Source organism: Pangasianodon hypophthalmus, chromosome 10 (assembly GCF_027358585.1).
Source record: "Pangasianodon hypophthalmus isolate fPanHyp1 chromosome 10, fPanHyp1.pri, whole genome shotgun sequence".
In the NCBI taxonomy this organism is placed as follows: domain Eukaryota; kingdom Metazoa; phylum Chordata; class Actinopteri; order Siluriformes; family Pangasiidae; genus Pangasianodon; species Pangasianodon hypophthalmus.
In genome coordinates, this window is record NC_069719.1 from 13,895,573 (window position 1) to 13,912,215 (window position 16,643).

Genomic DNA, 16,643 nt, shown 5'->3' on the forward strand with positions numbered 1-16,643 from the left:
ACACACACACACACACGTAAACCATCAGCACATCACAGTGCACAGTTCTGAACTTCCTGGGTATCATATATACAGACAGGTGACAAATTAGAGGAAAAAAAATGGTGACTCTGTTAGTCTGTGTCGGCATTCTGCCAGCATGTTTTTGGTCTGTTTGTCCACGTAAAGGGAAGTATCTCTGTAAATCGATATTTTGAAACCTTTCTGTCCTGATAGGAGTGGTCTCTTTCCATGCACAGGGCATGAGGACTCATGGAATGGTTTGAGTTTGGACTGCTGTGTGAGACAGCGCTCCCCACCACCATCATCACAACACCAATTGAGTGAATATCTTTCAAAAGAAAGATGTTCATCATTCCAGTGCAGTTCCAGAGACTTGTAGACTTTATGCCAAAAAAAAACTAAAGCCGTTCTGACAGCTCGTGGTGACCCAACACCTTATTAAACCATTTGATATTTTTTCCTTTAATTTGTTACCCATCTGTATTTACAGTAAATGCTTTACTGATTACAACATGGCTACAACATTAGCCTTTATCAAAATCCCATTATTATATAATAGAAATTAATAATGCAGTCCCAACTCCACACAAAGCACCAAATATTAGAAGTAATGAGTTCTGTGTGGAATAAGTGCTGTTCTTTGTGGGTTACAGTCACTATAGTCGCAAGCAATTCTGACTTTGCAAACCATTGAGGGAAAAAAAAGTTCCTGCTGTGCATCTGTTCTCGAGAAAATTGGCTACATTGGGCGAACGGAGATCAGTTAAAGCCCAAAGTATGCGGAGATGAATCTGTGGCAAGCCAATAAAATTTCCAACAGCCTGCTTTGATTTTTAGCTCATTTCTTGACACTGTATGAAGCGCAGTGGTTTGCATTCCTTCCAGAAGGCACACCGCCTGCTCTGCAGATGCCTCTATAAAGGTCAAACAATTCCACGAATGCAAACTGCTCCTCAATCAAAGCTACCCTTGATAATAAACAAGCAAATCAACAGAAAGATGTGTTGCCTTTTCATTCCATTTATTGGGCGGGTATCAAACGCTCGGCTCTGGCGCTTTTCTCATTTGGGAGGAATGAAATGAACCTAACTAGGAGCTCCAAGAAAATTAGCGGCGCAAGTGCGGTGCGTTCGCGTCTCCCCCCTCGGAGGAATTTGCTTTCATTTGCCTTCATTTCGGATTCACTCAGCTCACTCGCTGATGCCATGTCAGGATCCTAATTACCCAATCCCGCTGGAGCTGCTTACACACACAATAATGACTAATGCCCGCCACAGACAAAAGCAATTTCTCCCAGCCACCTTGACTGTGAAGACGGTTCTGCCCAGTGTGGAGCTCTGACTCCGGGTGGCACATGTGATTCTAATGAACCCATACATCTTTTTCCCCCCTCTGAAGAGTTTGGAAATCAGACAGAATCCCTCTCCCACTGATCAGGCATGACTAGCTTTCACTTCAGCTTTACGATCCGAAGTAGAGACGTATAAGAAATCTATAAAAGTCTATGACAGATCTGGTGGAAAATATGGTTCCTTTGGGTGAGCATGAGAAATATCAATACTGTAATATACAGTTACATGTATTAGAGCTTCTCCATTTAAAAGAGAAATTGGTCTATTGATGAGAGTATTGGACTTCCAACTGTGTATGATATATACATATCCCTTTACATCCAATGCTATGCAAGAAGTGCCTTGTATATATTCAAATCACTGTATTATATTCCACATATAAACTGAGAAATGCATGTCGCATGGGCAAAACATATTACCACTAGGTTAAGTAAGGAATAAAGCATGATGGATTGTTAATATTATTTGAATTTGCCCAATATTAAAGATATAGACACTTGAAACTTCTTCCATAAATATTTAATAAACATCTTCTTAGAGAAAGGAGACATTTTTCTGTTAAATAACAACACATTTTTAAATATATTTATTATTAGATTATATACCTCGTCCACCGTACAAGTCCCTGTGAATGAGTTACTATAGACATGATAATGTATTAGAATGAGCACACTGATATAAACCTGTGATTGGAATTACAGCCAGCACTACTGTCCATGCTGTTGTTATAGGAGATTAATCAACACCTTCTGGCCAATCACATTCAAGAATTTATCAGTGCTGTGATATAACTGAGGACAGTATGATGTCTTTCAAGAAACACAGAGGCTGGTATGGCTTTACCATCATGCAGTAAGGAAAATAACCCAACCGAAGCAGCTTACAGACCTGTGCATTCTCTATTCCTGTTTCAAACGGAATTACTGAAAACTCAGCATCTCTCGTGCTGTCAAAAACAGCTCTGCTCTAAAAGATTACTGTGTAGTAATACACAGGGGTCAATATAAATTTTGATCATTTGTAACTCCTGTCTCGAGAATGTGCGAGTTATGTAAATTTGATCAGAATCTGCTGAATCAAGTCATTTTAGGCTTTTTGTTTACATGCCAGTGCCAATTTCATAGCCCCTTGAAACTTCCGCAGCTCTACGTCCCCTGGGACTCAAGCGAGCGATCTCGCTGTCAATCACACACTGGGAGAGCGCTACAGTGATCATCACTTCCTTTGCCTCTCCCCCCTCCGACTTCACACATGGATATAATTACAATGAGCTTTCAGATATCAGGCCGGAAGGAAATTAAATGTATGGTAAATATTAATAATTTATAAACCAGGCTGTAAACAGTCTGGGCTTCCAGCGGTTGTTCTTCAAAAAACGTCAATAAGAGTGCACAGCCTTAAAAATTAGCAGGAGGGAATATTAGATGTTCTAAGAGCTGTTGAAGTCAAAAGCATAGTGGGAAAGGTTCCTTTAAGTTAGGACCGAGATTGATCCATATGCACCTCTGACTTGAATAATAAACTCATAATCTCCCTCACAAACACTGTTAGGACCTGGGGCAAATCCTGCTACGTCTTCCATTTACAGTCACGCTACCATAATGCCCTCTGCAGCATGAGGAAATTAAAGACAAATAGAAATTAGGAGTTAAAACAAAGACTTCCTTGAGTCGAAAAATGATAAGATAAATCATTTTTTAGATAAGGGTGAAGTATTAATGCTTTAACAATGCATTTTCACTAATGGACTACCACAAACTATCAGGCGGGGATTTATAAATTTATGAACAACCTCCAGAAAAGGCAGTTTTCAATCTTTAAAACACACATTTCAAATAGAGCATGCCATTAAAATAATCCAAACAAAATTGTGGATGCATCATTTTGTCATTTGAGACGAAAAAAGAATGGCAACTAGAAAGTAGGAGGTGGAATGGGATTTAGGAAGGTAAACAGTGTTAAAGAAAGCAGTGAGGGAGCTATATAAATTAACAAGGAGAACTATGTGACTCTGGTGAGCAGTAGCAACAGCGAGAATGGTAGCACAGGGGTTTGTGGCTACCCCTTAAACTGGATGCTTAAGCGATATGACCAAACACATGGTTTGTTTATTTCTTTATCGTCTTCTCGGAATGCAAGGAGCATCGTAGAAAGATTGAAAACTGTGGGAAGTCTCCTCACCCCCCTTTCTTCCTTCGTCTGGTGTTCCAACCAGCCAGAACATACATCGTCCTGTTTGAAATGTCTCCCATCAGACTCGTCCTGATGTTCCCAGGCAGTGTCGGAGCGCGGCGCAGTGCAGGCATGCTCAGAAAATAAATTCAGTCGGGAGTTGTGTGAGCTCGTGCCAGCAGTCATAAACGGGCAAGAGTTCTATCAAAGCAGCTCATAAACTTGCACGTACAATAGCAAAGCTTCGGCTTCACAGAATTCCGAGAGGACTTCCATTTTGAGTTGGGGGAAATAAATAAATAAATGAAAATCCTGTTCAGATGGGGAGGGATATAATTCATTTCAGCGTATACAGGTTCACGGGAAAGAAAACAATGTGGTTTTATTTCCTACCTCACCTACAAGCAGAGGAATATTTGTGCAAAGAGGAGGGGCTTGAAATTCATTTGAAAACTCAAAATTCATTTCCAACCACCAGCTGTAAAAAGCTGGGTTTAATACGTAACGCTGTCTCCTGGTATGAATCACATGACTTTACAGCCCAAAATAATGGGAGTTATTACAGCGTTGTAAGACAGGAGTTCCTCTCATTCCTTCATGCTTATCAGGCCTCCACAGCTAAACAGCCTCTGATATAACCACATTCATGGCCTGTTGTTGGCTGCTTCATCAAATTTGATGATGTGAGCAGTTAAAACTGAAGGCCATATTTCTGCAGCTATCTATACAGCCAGTGGAACGACCAACAATCAGACCAGAGCAAAAAAATCTGGGGAAAAAAAAAAATGTTGAATCATATACTATAGTGAGAAAGAGAGAGGGGATGACACAAACCTTGCACATCTGAAATTTGTGAGTGTGCGATATTTGTGACAAATGTTCCATATGATTAACAAACAACTGACTATAAAATATGATTGAATTCTTCGAAACGCTGTACAGAGTTCGGATTACATAGGCACATTAAGAATTCCTTTCACCTTGACATTAAAGCACATTTCAAAGTCTCAGTGGAACAACAGATCAGTGATCTACCTGCCTCACACTCCTTCCCCTTTAAGAAATATCTGAGGCAGTTGGAAAGCTTTAGCTCCTGCAACATTTATCAGGGCGTGAAATTAGCAATTGCTAGGAGCTAAATTGCTGCCTCTTATTTAACGTCGTTGCTGAAAGGTGACATTTAATCGCTGATCCCCGTTTCCAAGAAGTCTAAACACCTGGAGACCCATGAGGAGGAAGAAACAAGGAGGCCTCAGACCATGCTCACATTATAGATTAGTTGGGTGAGGCGGGGTTAGATCGATTGTGTGATCATCAACATTTTCAATCTAATACAGACTAGCCCCACTTAAATATGTGTTGGCTTGCTGAGCTAGGTCATGCATGCCAAGCAATCAGACAAGCGGTGTGGCAAGAATGTCAAAGTAGATAGACTTATTACCAGAGACAGCACTTTATGACTAGTACTTAGACTGAGTATTAGGAAATATAAGTTTGTTACTAAAAGATTTCAAACTTCTCTTTGCTAATGTCCTAAAGCACCCCTCGTTTCTTCTCCTCTCACTGTTTCTCAAAAGAACTAAAAACAAAGGCATTGCGGGAAACTACTTCAGAGACACTTGCTTCAAAAATCCTCCGACTTCAATTCGGCTCTGCTTTTTCAGCAAAGCTTGACGGACCGCGCCGAATGGCTTAGATGAAGATATTTTGAACGCTGAGCCAAACGCTTCAGGCAGGTGCTACACGAGAATCCATTAATATAGGTAATTAACATTAGCCACCATTTTAATTAACATGCAAACTAATTAAGAAATAATTAAGGAACATAAAAATCTGATCTTAATTCTAAACCGGAGGAAGTGTGCTACCTTGGCGCGTCTGCTTCGAGTTTTAAGGAGCAGAAAAGGAGTTGACTTATTTAGGTGGGGGCGCAACTTGAAAGCAGGTTGCATTTCAAAGTGGATTAAAGGGAAAAAAGCAAAGATTAAACAGGCTCACATAGATAGGGCTATGTCGAGCTCTCCCGGCTACAGTGTTGGCCAGATTGCAATTCAAAACACTGGGTCAGTGTAATAGCAACACACACACACACACACACACACACAAACACACACCAGCAATCACAGCTTTTGTGTGGTGAGATAGAGGACAGAGAGAAAGAACAGAGAGAGATTTCCATAAGAGAGATTTCCATATGTGTATATTAATTTCATAGATCTAGATCTAGGTCTTCTAAGCTTACTTTAATGCACATTAAATACTCTGATAATGTGCTTGTGTCTGACTTCATTATAACTTCAGTATAAATGTTTTCCTGTTAAATGTTCCCACTGACAGGTTCAGTAAAGTCTATTTCCAAAAACATTGTATGCATGTAGGACATTAGTCGTGGGAATAACTCTGGGATGTCCACAAAGCAGAGACAGAAGGAAGAATGCCTTGCATGAAATAAGTGCTTTTAAATGCTCCTCGTAGCAATCACAGCAAGAAATTGATTTTAGTAATAAGAGAGAGAAAGCCATTGTGGTGATCGATGCGTAAAGTCAGAACGCAGTGTACAGAGCCAAGCTTACTATTTCATTAACAGTAGGACAAAAACTCCAGAACCATTCGCAATGACAAATGCCCGGGACTATTATATGCACATTTCAGGTAAGTGCTTTGGGCCAAGTTAAATTCGATTTCTCTGCCCCATTGTATCTCTATTTATTATTTGTTGTATTTGTTCCAGATGGAGAGAGCTGGTGCTGCAGACAGAGTTCCTTCAGCTCCAGAGAGCAGAGTCTCAAATAAACTCGCTAAGAAAAATATTACTCCAACTTCCATGCTCCAAAAGCTTCTATTCCAGAGCACACCCTCACACACTCACACACACACACAATCCTAAACAACACTGTATTTCACTCTCCAAAATCATGCAACCTCAAGATGAGCATAAAAAAATAACAGCTCACAGGGTTCATGAAATTGGACAATGAAATTTTCATTGTGGTCTCATTATTAACTATATCCCAAATGCACCAACAAACATGCACGTGCACGTGCACACACACACACACACACACACACACAGAGTCATAAGATACAGCACCATCTGATGACCTTGGTCTTCATTAGCTGTGGTTATGAGCTGTAAATGGCCTGTCGAAAAACGCCCTGCTCTGTGTGTGTGTGTGTGTGTGTGTGTGTGTGTGTTGCTAAGGCAGGCAGCAGAAGGCAGAAGGCAGCCTGGGCAGGAGGAGGGGTTAACGTGCTGAGGGGAATCTTAAAGCTGAGCTCTGACAGCACCTAAATGGCTCTGACACCTTAGCGCCGCTCTCAGTCATAGCAGTAAGCCACCTTCAAAGTTGCTGTCAGGTAAATGACCTTGTATTCCATTAACTGATAATTAAATGGATTTATTCCACTAACGGTTTTAATTAAATTGCTGGAAATATTGATTACCTCTATCATCTCTCTCCCCCCGCCTTGAAAAAGAGGTTTTAGAATTGTTTATTTAGAGAAGGGGAGTGAATTAAATTAGATTGAATCTCTAAGAGACCTAAATAATGCTTCTTACTTTTGCTGCCCAAACAGAAAAAAAGAGCGGGTTACATATTTTGATGTTTGATTAATTTTTTTTTTTGCTTACGTTAACCTTAAAACCTAATTAAATCCTCCACTTTAATCAGAAGGACAGTGCCTTTATCAAACACTATGGGGCTGTCAGTCCTGGAAAACCTAAGCTCCTGCTCCATGCAGGTGAGTAGAGAGGAGACGCTGAACATGGGGTTATGGGAAACGAGCTCCCTGTGGTTGGTGAGGTGGAACCACGCTATTGCCATAATGCATATTGGCTCCTGTGCTGAAGCTTGTGTCATCACAGCTCAGAGACAGCGCCTCAGTAAGACCCCCTACGTCCACTGATGGACAAACTAATTACGCATGAAATCAAATATGATTTGTAAAAAGGGTTCATATGAGAAACACCAAAACAGCACGTTGCTGAAACCCAGTGCTTGGCCAGGATCTAACGGAGCGCAGACTAACGAAAAGCAGAGAGCAGAGTGAATGGCTGCTCTTATTTGTATTGTTTTCATAATGTTTGAAGTACCTCATTTTTTGAAGCACCTATGCAAGTGGGTGTATAGAAAACGTAGCTGAAAACACCAAATCAAATGAGTTGTTTTTAATTGTAAGCTAACGCAGATCCGTCACTCTAGTGGTTTCACAAAAACAAGAAAATTAGATCAGTCATACTCATTTATTCCCCTCGTGGGTGGTATGAAAACGTTATTGTGTTGTGGGAAAATTAGCAATAATCATAGGGCATTTTGTGTAATTCCGAGCAATTAAGTGCAATTCAAAGTCAGCTGTGGCAGGGACAGGAAGAGCGCTGCCTATTGTTGAAAGCGAAATGTTTTCGATAAACTGCATTTAAGATTCTAGACTATCGTCCCCACTGCATAAACAGATGTAGCATGTTGACAACAATAGTATAGATGCAGGGACAAAAGAAGAAGAGACCGAGTATCAAAAGTGATAGAGAGAGAATATCAAACACATAGTGCTAAAGAGTGCAGGGACAATCAGAGTAGACATCCTATATATACACTTATTTATATTTCTGTCCTAAAGTAGGATGTGCAAAAAGATGAAATAGGAGAAACAGGAAGACCAGAGAGGATGTCTTTGATGATGGAAAATTCAATGAACAGAGTGTGTGCAGGGTAGGTTAGTGCTGTATATGTGTGCGTGTGTGTGTGTGTGTGTGTGTGTGTGTGTGTGTGTGTGTGTGTGTGTGTGTGGTCACTTGTCCTGTGTTTCATTTCATACCAAAATAGTGAGACTCCCAGCAGCCGGGCCTTTCACCCTGTCAGGCAGTTTTATAAACTACATCCTTGTGTAATCAGATAACTAGTGCTCTGATAAATGGTTGTTTATTTAATATGAGAAAGAGTCAAGTGCATTACTTCATACGAGCAGGTCAGCATTAACACATACGCACTACATACATCATGCTTTTTAATCATCTGTACAACCTGTGTAGAAAAGAATATTCATGTTGACAGATGAGGCTTTCAGGTGTAAATTTAACTAAAAGCACTGACCTGTTGACAGCACACGCAATCTCTGCACAGACAAAAACCCAGCACAAGCACATCACAAAGAATGGACACACACTGGCACAGGCTCACCCATGGGACATCGTCTACACTAGAGCTGAACAGGAAGCTGTATTCCACAAAGAACACTCACTTCATGTTCAAGGCCACTATCAGACTGGGTTACTAAATATCACAGCTGGAGCATAAAACGCGAGTAATCCAGCAGACAAGGTGAGCTGTGCTCTACAAAAAGCCCAACATTTATAACTGCCACACTGCCGTAATGGATTTCATCAGTTTGAAAAAGCAAGAAGCATCACGGGGGTGGGATGTAATGGGGAAATGATACCTGTGCATTCACAATGAGTGAAAATGTCCAAAGTATTATCGCTAGGGCTGGCACAGTTTATTGGAAAGCGATAAAAGGTGATATATTTTGACAGTAACATTATAAATGGCTGTTCATTTATCATTATTACTCAGTACTGTTTTTTTCATCATTTTGGACTTCGCGTCAAAGCCTTTATTCAAAGCGACGCCAGTAAAATTAGAAATATCACACACACACTAAGATATCCTATCGGTTTAGGGACAGTGCATGTTAAACTCGCCTGGTTGTGTTATTAGTTTTGCTCGATCTACAAAATCGGAGACAGACATCATTGTTCTCCGTCTAGCTATCAGCTCCGTCAATTCTCAGCTATCTGACAGTAAACAGTTTGCGGAATCAGACCTAACAAAACACGTACGCATTTGTGTTTCCCCAACACACACAATTCTCAATCATGTCGGCTATCCATCCGTCCTCCTCATAAACTGTTCCCATTCAAGGACATGCGACGGATGCAGTGCGCCTTGAGATAAGGCGGTTCGTTTCAGCCGCCGTGTGACACTCAGTGCCTATTTAAAAGATGCATCAGCCACTCCTTCGCTTCAGCTATGCCAGCCTGCTTTTACACTGACATCATCCAAAACAGGCCAGAGAAACAGAGTCTGCTCGAAGCACCAGTCGTGATTCTACCTAGTATAATTTTTACCGCTTGCAGCATCTGTCCCTGTTGGCCATCAAAGAGGAAGAGAAATAATTATGTTTATCAAAGAACTCACTGCACAGGCCATGATTTTTTTTTCTTTTTCAGTGGTACACTGCACCTGTGAGTTGCACATACAGCCAAAGAAGAGAAGTGTGTCACTTCTCTATCTACCCTGAGTGCTTTGGAATATATTTCATGAGTGGGTTTTATTTTTCTCCCCCCTTCAGCCTCTTTTCCATCCTCCTGTTTTGCTTCTCATGCATGGCAGCTAGCGCATGCAGCTTCAGCGCTTTGGCCAGATTTCAGGAGGAAGAGATCCAGAGGGCAGACATTATAATTTTATATCACTTCAAGACAGGAGAGAAAGAGAACGAGAAAGAGAAAGAGAGAGAGAGAGAGAGAGAGAAAGAAAGAGAGAGAGAGAGAGGAACAGAAGGCTCCTCTGGCAGTGGGAGAGATCTCAGAGGAGGTGTGATGGGATGCGTTTCTCCGCGTCTCACCTGAAAGGCAATCTTAAATCAGCAGCCGTGATACGGTAATTCCACCGCTCATATTTCATAACATGGATGACACTTTTATGTTTAGCAGATTGGCCATAAGCATTACAGATATGGGCAAAAAAACAGGCTGAATATGTAGAACAAAGAACCAGGGACAACATGCTGAGCAAAAGCTTTGGCCTAGGAGAACCCTGAAAAAACTTTTAGCACTGGCTTTGACTTAAGTGCGAATACCGAATGAATGCATTTCTAGCCAACTTCCCATTCACCATGACACCCCCCACCCCCCACCCCCCCAACAGGCAGATGGTGGCCTGGGTAGCGAAATGAGTTTATTCACAACTGCATCATGCTCAATTGCTAATCCACTGTGCACTCTGGTCCACTGACTACAGTGTATCTCTAACACCTCCGGTATTAATAATATACCGCCAATTCTTTTCAGATGGCTCTCTTTCCTGCTGAAGGCTTGTTAAATATTCATTGACAATTATTCTACGCTGACTGAAGGCTAAGTGCTTAGAGAGAAGGAGAGAGTGAGAGAGAGAAGGCTATGCAGATATTGATGTTCGCTCCTCGCAGTCACAGCCTGCAGATCCCAATCACACGCTCACTAGACGACCCAATAACCAACGACAGCCTTCCAAAGCGCCAAAGTGCTGCTGCTATTAGCAAATGAACAAACATGTCAATGACCTGTGTCACAAACAAGTCAAAACATGAGGAATTTAATAAAATAACCGAAATTGCTGTCATTAATATCAACACAGATATGGACTTGGGCTTAAGCTGTAAATTTGACCACTTGTCACTATTTGGTAGTGATATATCACGATCAAGATCATGCTGATTATATAATCATAAACATTTAAACAGTAGGTTTTAAGTATTTTTGGGACAAATGACAGCTGGAACTAAGCCTAAAATAAACTGAAACTGTCAGTTCAGATTGTCTTCCCAAACATTACACCGGCATAAAAGCATAAAATTGCTTTAGCCAGCAGCATTCAATAAATGTTAACGTGCTGAATTATTTGAGCTGTTTAATTTTAACTTTTATCCTGGTCAGGGTCAGGGTGGATCTGAAGCCTGTTCCAGGCACGCAGCATGAGGCAGAAAAACAGCCTGGATGGGATGCAAGTTCATTGTAGGGCATCACGCACACACACATTCACACACCTAGGGGCAATGTAGTGTCACCAATCAACTACACTCACTGACCACTTTATTAGGAATACCTGCTCAATCGTGCAATTATCCAGTCAGCCATCATGTGGCAGCATTGGTTTGTGCTGACAGGAAGGCTAACATAAAAACTCTTTACAACCGGGGTGAGCAGAAAAGCATCTCAGATTGCACGTGTTGAATCATGAGGCACATGGGCAGATTAGATAATTGCATGAATGAGGAAGTGTACAGGTGTTCCTATTAAAGTGGCTGGTGGGTGTATATTTGTACACACCTTTTATAAAGCACTGTAATGTTTTCATTAGAACATACATGGGTTCCAGTATTAAACTGAAATTAAGAAAAAACACAGGTTTAAGTTTAGTTATTTAAAAATATGAGTCATTTAAAAATCTTTTTTTAATCCATTATTATATCTATCAATATAATGCAAAATACAATGTAAACATAATGTAAAATAACCACTTGATCTCTTGCGCTCCTGTAAATTTCCAAACTTCACGCTTATTATTCAGAAACTGCATAGAGAGCAGGGAAAATTAAGTTCATATTCAGTTGTACGATTGTGGAAGGGTTGCATCATCCATAGTTCCTTCAGTTTAGGAGGTTAATCTTTCTGGGACACAAATAGGATAAGACTACAACACTAGAGACTCCTGTAAGCTGTATGGCTGTAGCATATTAATATTAATTAAAAGTAAAATGTCTTTGATTCGATCTTAATTATTAAGTAAAACTGTTTGACACCAGCAGAAATAATAGCAAGCATAAAAGTGTGGAAACGTTTGACTTGCGTGGCTTTTTAAAGATAGTCTAACTCCAGTGTTAGCATAATTACAGTGAGCTATTTTCTATGGCAATGAGAAAGTCAAGTACTCCCAATAGCACTACACCTCAGTATCACAGCAGGGTTATCAGATTAGTCTTTATCAAATTTGGACTGAAGTCATTAAACATTGCAGGCATTGCACGTGGAAAACCTGATAACCACAAAGGAAATCAAAATCAAAATAGTTTCCTATTGCACTGAGCCTTTTCAGAAAGGCACTCTGATTCTAATAATCACCGCCTAAAGTGTGCATTGTTGCTTTGTTTGCAAGCGAGTTAGATCATCTTTGATCTGAATGCCAAGTGCAATAGGCAAAATAGGAATGAAAAATAACATCTGGTTTATATTCTTGACTTGTGCAAGCATCATATCTAGCCAAAGGACAAAGAACCAAAAAAAACATCATATGACAGCAGGCTTTCAGTAAAAGTAGAATTGCTTGTATTCATAAAAATAGAAATAGAATTAGGCAAAATTAGAAGTAGGCAAAGAAATAAAAAACAGTCCTAGAAAATTGACATCATATCTGAACCAAAAACAAGGGGGTGTTCATGAGAAACATAGTTTTTGTTCATGCTCTGCAGTCCATTGTGCACTCACTACCAATATAAATTTCAAAAAACAGCTCTCATGCATCTGTGAAGGGGGTAAAAAATAACATAAGTTCCACCCTACCTGCATATTAATTCATATCGTTTGGGTGATTAAATATTTGAAACTGTCTGCAAAACTAGGCACTATTAACTTTTTCATAAAACATTCATTCCAATTGTCAAACTGCCATCGGCAAAAAACACTTAGAGAGGTATGTCAATATTAAATCACTTTATAAATTACAGCTGGAGTGCCTTTGCATGCTAATACACGTAAAGAGAACAGAAACAAATTACTACCTATTTGGATCGTTGATTGTATTTCATTTTTCACTTAGGGCCCAATAAACATTTTTCAGAGCATGTAGATGAATGTGATTTAGCCAAAACTACTGTTAAACAAGTTCTCCCTTTTTAAGAAGAATATATGCTCAGTTACTAACTTATACTTATTTCAGTGGTGTTTTACTTTCTTGCCATAGTGCATAAACATGACTAATTTTAAGGATAACATTACAAACTCAAAAAGAATGCTAAAAATGTACGAAACCCCTGATCTAAATCCATCCCCCTTGAATCATCCAAATCCTAGCATGTCGAAATTATAACTCTGCAAACCTGCACCTAAATATGCATCAAAGTCTAAAATGTTCAATTTGAATTCTCAAAGTTAGCACTAATGTTAGATTTAGAGCAACCCTGACCATGAAAGTGAAGAGCACCTATAAACTGGGGTGAGCTGCAGATGCGTTCCTCTGCCAGAGTTTAAGTGCCACCTCGTGTAATTTCATTTTCACAAGCAATAACCCCAGGTCACTTTTAAAGCATGGTGACTTTGATATACCTAAGACTCTTTCCATATGCATGATGGGCCTGTGTGCTGTGACACGGCGGCTGTTAACATATGCCAGCGAGTAGCACATCGATGGCTGAGGTGCCTGTAGCCCCTCTTTCCCTCCCACCATTAAAGACTCAGCCAGAGAGAGAGAGAGAGAGAGAGAGAGAGAGAGAGAGAGAGAGGGGTGAAATGGCAGCCCTGGGGCAGACAAGCTGTCTCCAAGCAGCCTCCGATAAGCGGCCTGCTTGCCTTTTACATATACACATCCATATGACGGTAGCGGAATATGCCACAGACACCTGGCAGGGACCAAGCTTGCAACGCTGATACGTAGAGCGCTTTAAGCAAAGCACGAGGTCTCCGATGAGCCGTGGAGGTCTCTAAGACTTTGATAAACCAAGAGGGCAGGGCTGCATCAGGAAATGCCTGGCTGGAAATTATATATGTAAATATCACAGTAAATGTTGGCGTGTCATGACGAGGTTGTTGACCCAGGGGCATTTCTGACAAGCTGGTTACAGGATTAGACTGGCCAGCGTAAAAAATAACATGGTTTAATCAGAATTGGAGAGTGCTGAAAGTGGTTTATATGTGGTATATTCATGATTCTATTCCACCTCTCCCTTTTATTTTATTTGCAGCCACAATTTAGAGACCCACTGACAAAAGCAGGCACATATAACCACAGAAGGTATGGAGTGTGTGTTTATGGGCATCACCAAACTACAGGGCATGTGCCAGAGGTCCAGCTGGTTAGTTAAAGTGTCTCACATAAACCAGCACATCAAGGGATTAACCCAGAGCTGGATGTGACTCTGTGCCATATTCAGTCCATGTTAATAATCCGAGGGATTCCAACCTCACCAAAATCCCCGTACACATGTAGGTCATCTCACTGCGCTCAGATATTTCCTGACATTTAGCTAAAGCATGGGATGGCTCTCTACATGCTACGGGGATGTATTACCATGGCAATACGAGAGACTACCTAAAGATGAGACTGAGGGATTTGGGCAGCTCTGTTTATCTCATGATCATGATTTTTTTCTTTAAATCTAAGAACAGTGTTACTGAGACTCACATAAGCACCGATGCTTCATGTTGTTTCTTATTGATCTTGCCTACATTTTTGCGCTGTCTCTTCCTGGATTGAATTCAATGGCTTTGTGTAACAATAATGCCAAAGCAACCGACACTAATTCTTAATTCTGCTCTATGGCACTATTAATAAATACTCTGATCTTTCTTGCTCGCTTACTTCTTTCTTTCTCTCGCCATCTCACAGTTTCAGCAATTACCATTTGACCAATATCCAGCCCTTGCTGGGATTTTAAGGTCTCTTAGAAAATAATTCCATAACACCAAAATGTGGATCAGAGCATATGTTCGGAGCAATAATAACAAAGCGTAATTGCTGTCAGGAGAGATGCGCCCTGCTTTGCACACACCTTAATGGCGTTCTGGGGAAAGGCTTCATGTCTGGGCAGCGTGTATATTATATCTATGACAGCGCGCATTGCTCATCGGTGTGCCGTTTTTTAACCAAAGCAAATTAATAACCTCAAGCAGCACCTGTTGTAGTGCAGCATTAGAAATTAATGGTGAGGTAGGGGGTGTCTCGTTGTCAAAAAGACCGCCTTGACAGCACTATCCAAATATTGTTTAGTCAGAGAAATGTAGACCCAAATGAGCACTAAGAATTCCCTATACCTCCATCAACATGGCTCAATGGGCCATAAAATAGTTTGAGACACGCAATTAAGACATTTCCTATTGAGGATTCTCATCAAAATAAACGTGACCTCTGGGTGCATGTACAAACCTGCAATATGCTACGAACACGGGCCAATGCATGGAGACAGAACTTGATGTAACTACTTTAGTAAACACAGGCAGGTAACTCATATCTTTAGAAGAGTTGTTTTATAAAGGTCAGTTTTCTACCAATGGATGAAAATTATGTGCTTTTTGGGATGGGAGAAAGGACAAACCTTCACACCACATTGAGCTCTAAATTAAAACACAACAGGTTTTCATGGCTTTGGCATCGTAGACATGCTGATACGAGCGTCAGAATGCCTAAATGCATTACCAGTGGCCTTAAACTCGAACCCCTCCTGCACATATTTACCCCACCCCTGTCCTAAACGCAGCCCTATTCAACACGATGGGATTTGTGGCTCCTTGGGTGACCTTCCTCCCACTCCTCCGGCCTTCCTCTAATTAGGCGATGCATCTGATCATCATTAACAGCTCTGAGATAATGAATCACTTGCTCCTCTCTCTCGGTTAATTCGCTATAACCAAGCGGCTAATGGCTGTCAACGCTGACTGATCACACTGATTGTGGTGACTTCTAATTGCAACAAAACAATTTAAAAAGCACCTCGCTTAGTTATGCCTCGCACAAAAGAGAGGACGGTATAGAGGAAGGAGGAAATGGGAGAAAGAAAATGGAGACAGGGGAGTTAGATACTAGCTGTGGATGAAGCAGGTGAGATTATGGAGGAGAGGCGCTATATATATATATATATATATATATATATATATATATATATATATATATGTATATATATATATATATGCTCCCTAGTGAAGCTCATCCTCCTGAGGGAAACAGCAGATCTGTTGCGTCCTCCACACACAAACCCAGAGATCCCTCGCTCCCCGCCACTGCACCCAGGGCCTCGTCATAAAGCGCAGCATCTAATTGGAGTGCAATTACCTAATCACAATTGACAATTAAACAAAGAGAAATTGGTACCTAGAATGACTACCTCTGCAATTACACATTAAGTGCAAGGTATAAATTGAGTTTCGCACATGGTCTAGCATAATTGTGTGTTTGTGTGTGCAAGAGGCAAAAGGCTCTCAAATTATTCCTGCAACCACACAGACGTTAGCGCTTATATATGAACAGGAATTCCATATCATAGGCATGTCTCCATTCTTCTCAGAGAGAAACAGCAAACTGCTAGGCCCTATCCTTCAACCCTTTCCTATGCTAATAGCCAGCCCTTCCCTGCCTGGCCTGGCCCCATGTTGTT

The 16,643-nt window shown here is 40.8% G+C and overlaps 1 protein-coding gene across 3 annotated transcripts in view; it reads right to left on the reverse strand.

The window, feature by feature from the left end:
* The window catches only part of akap6 (A kinase (PRKA) anchor protein 6), a 95,151-nt gene that overhangs the window by 40,796 nt on the left and 37,712 nt on the right, over positions 1-16,643 (reverse strand). The window lies entirely within an intron of this gene.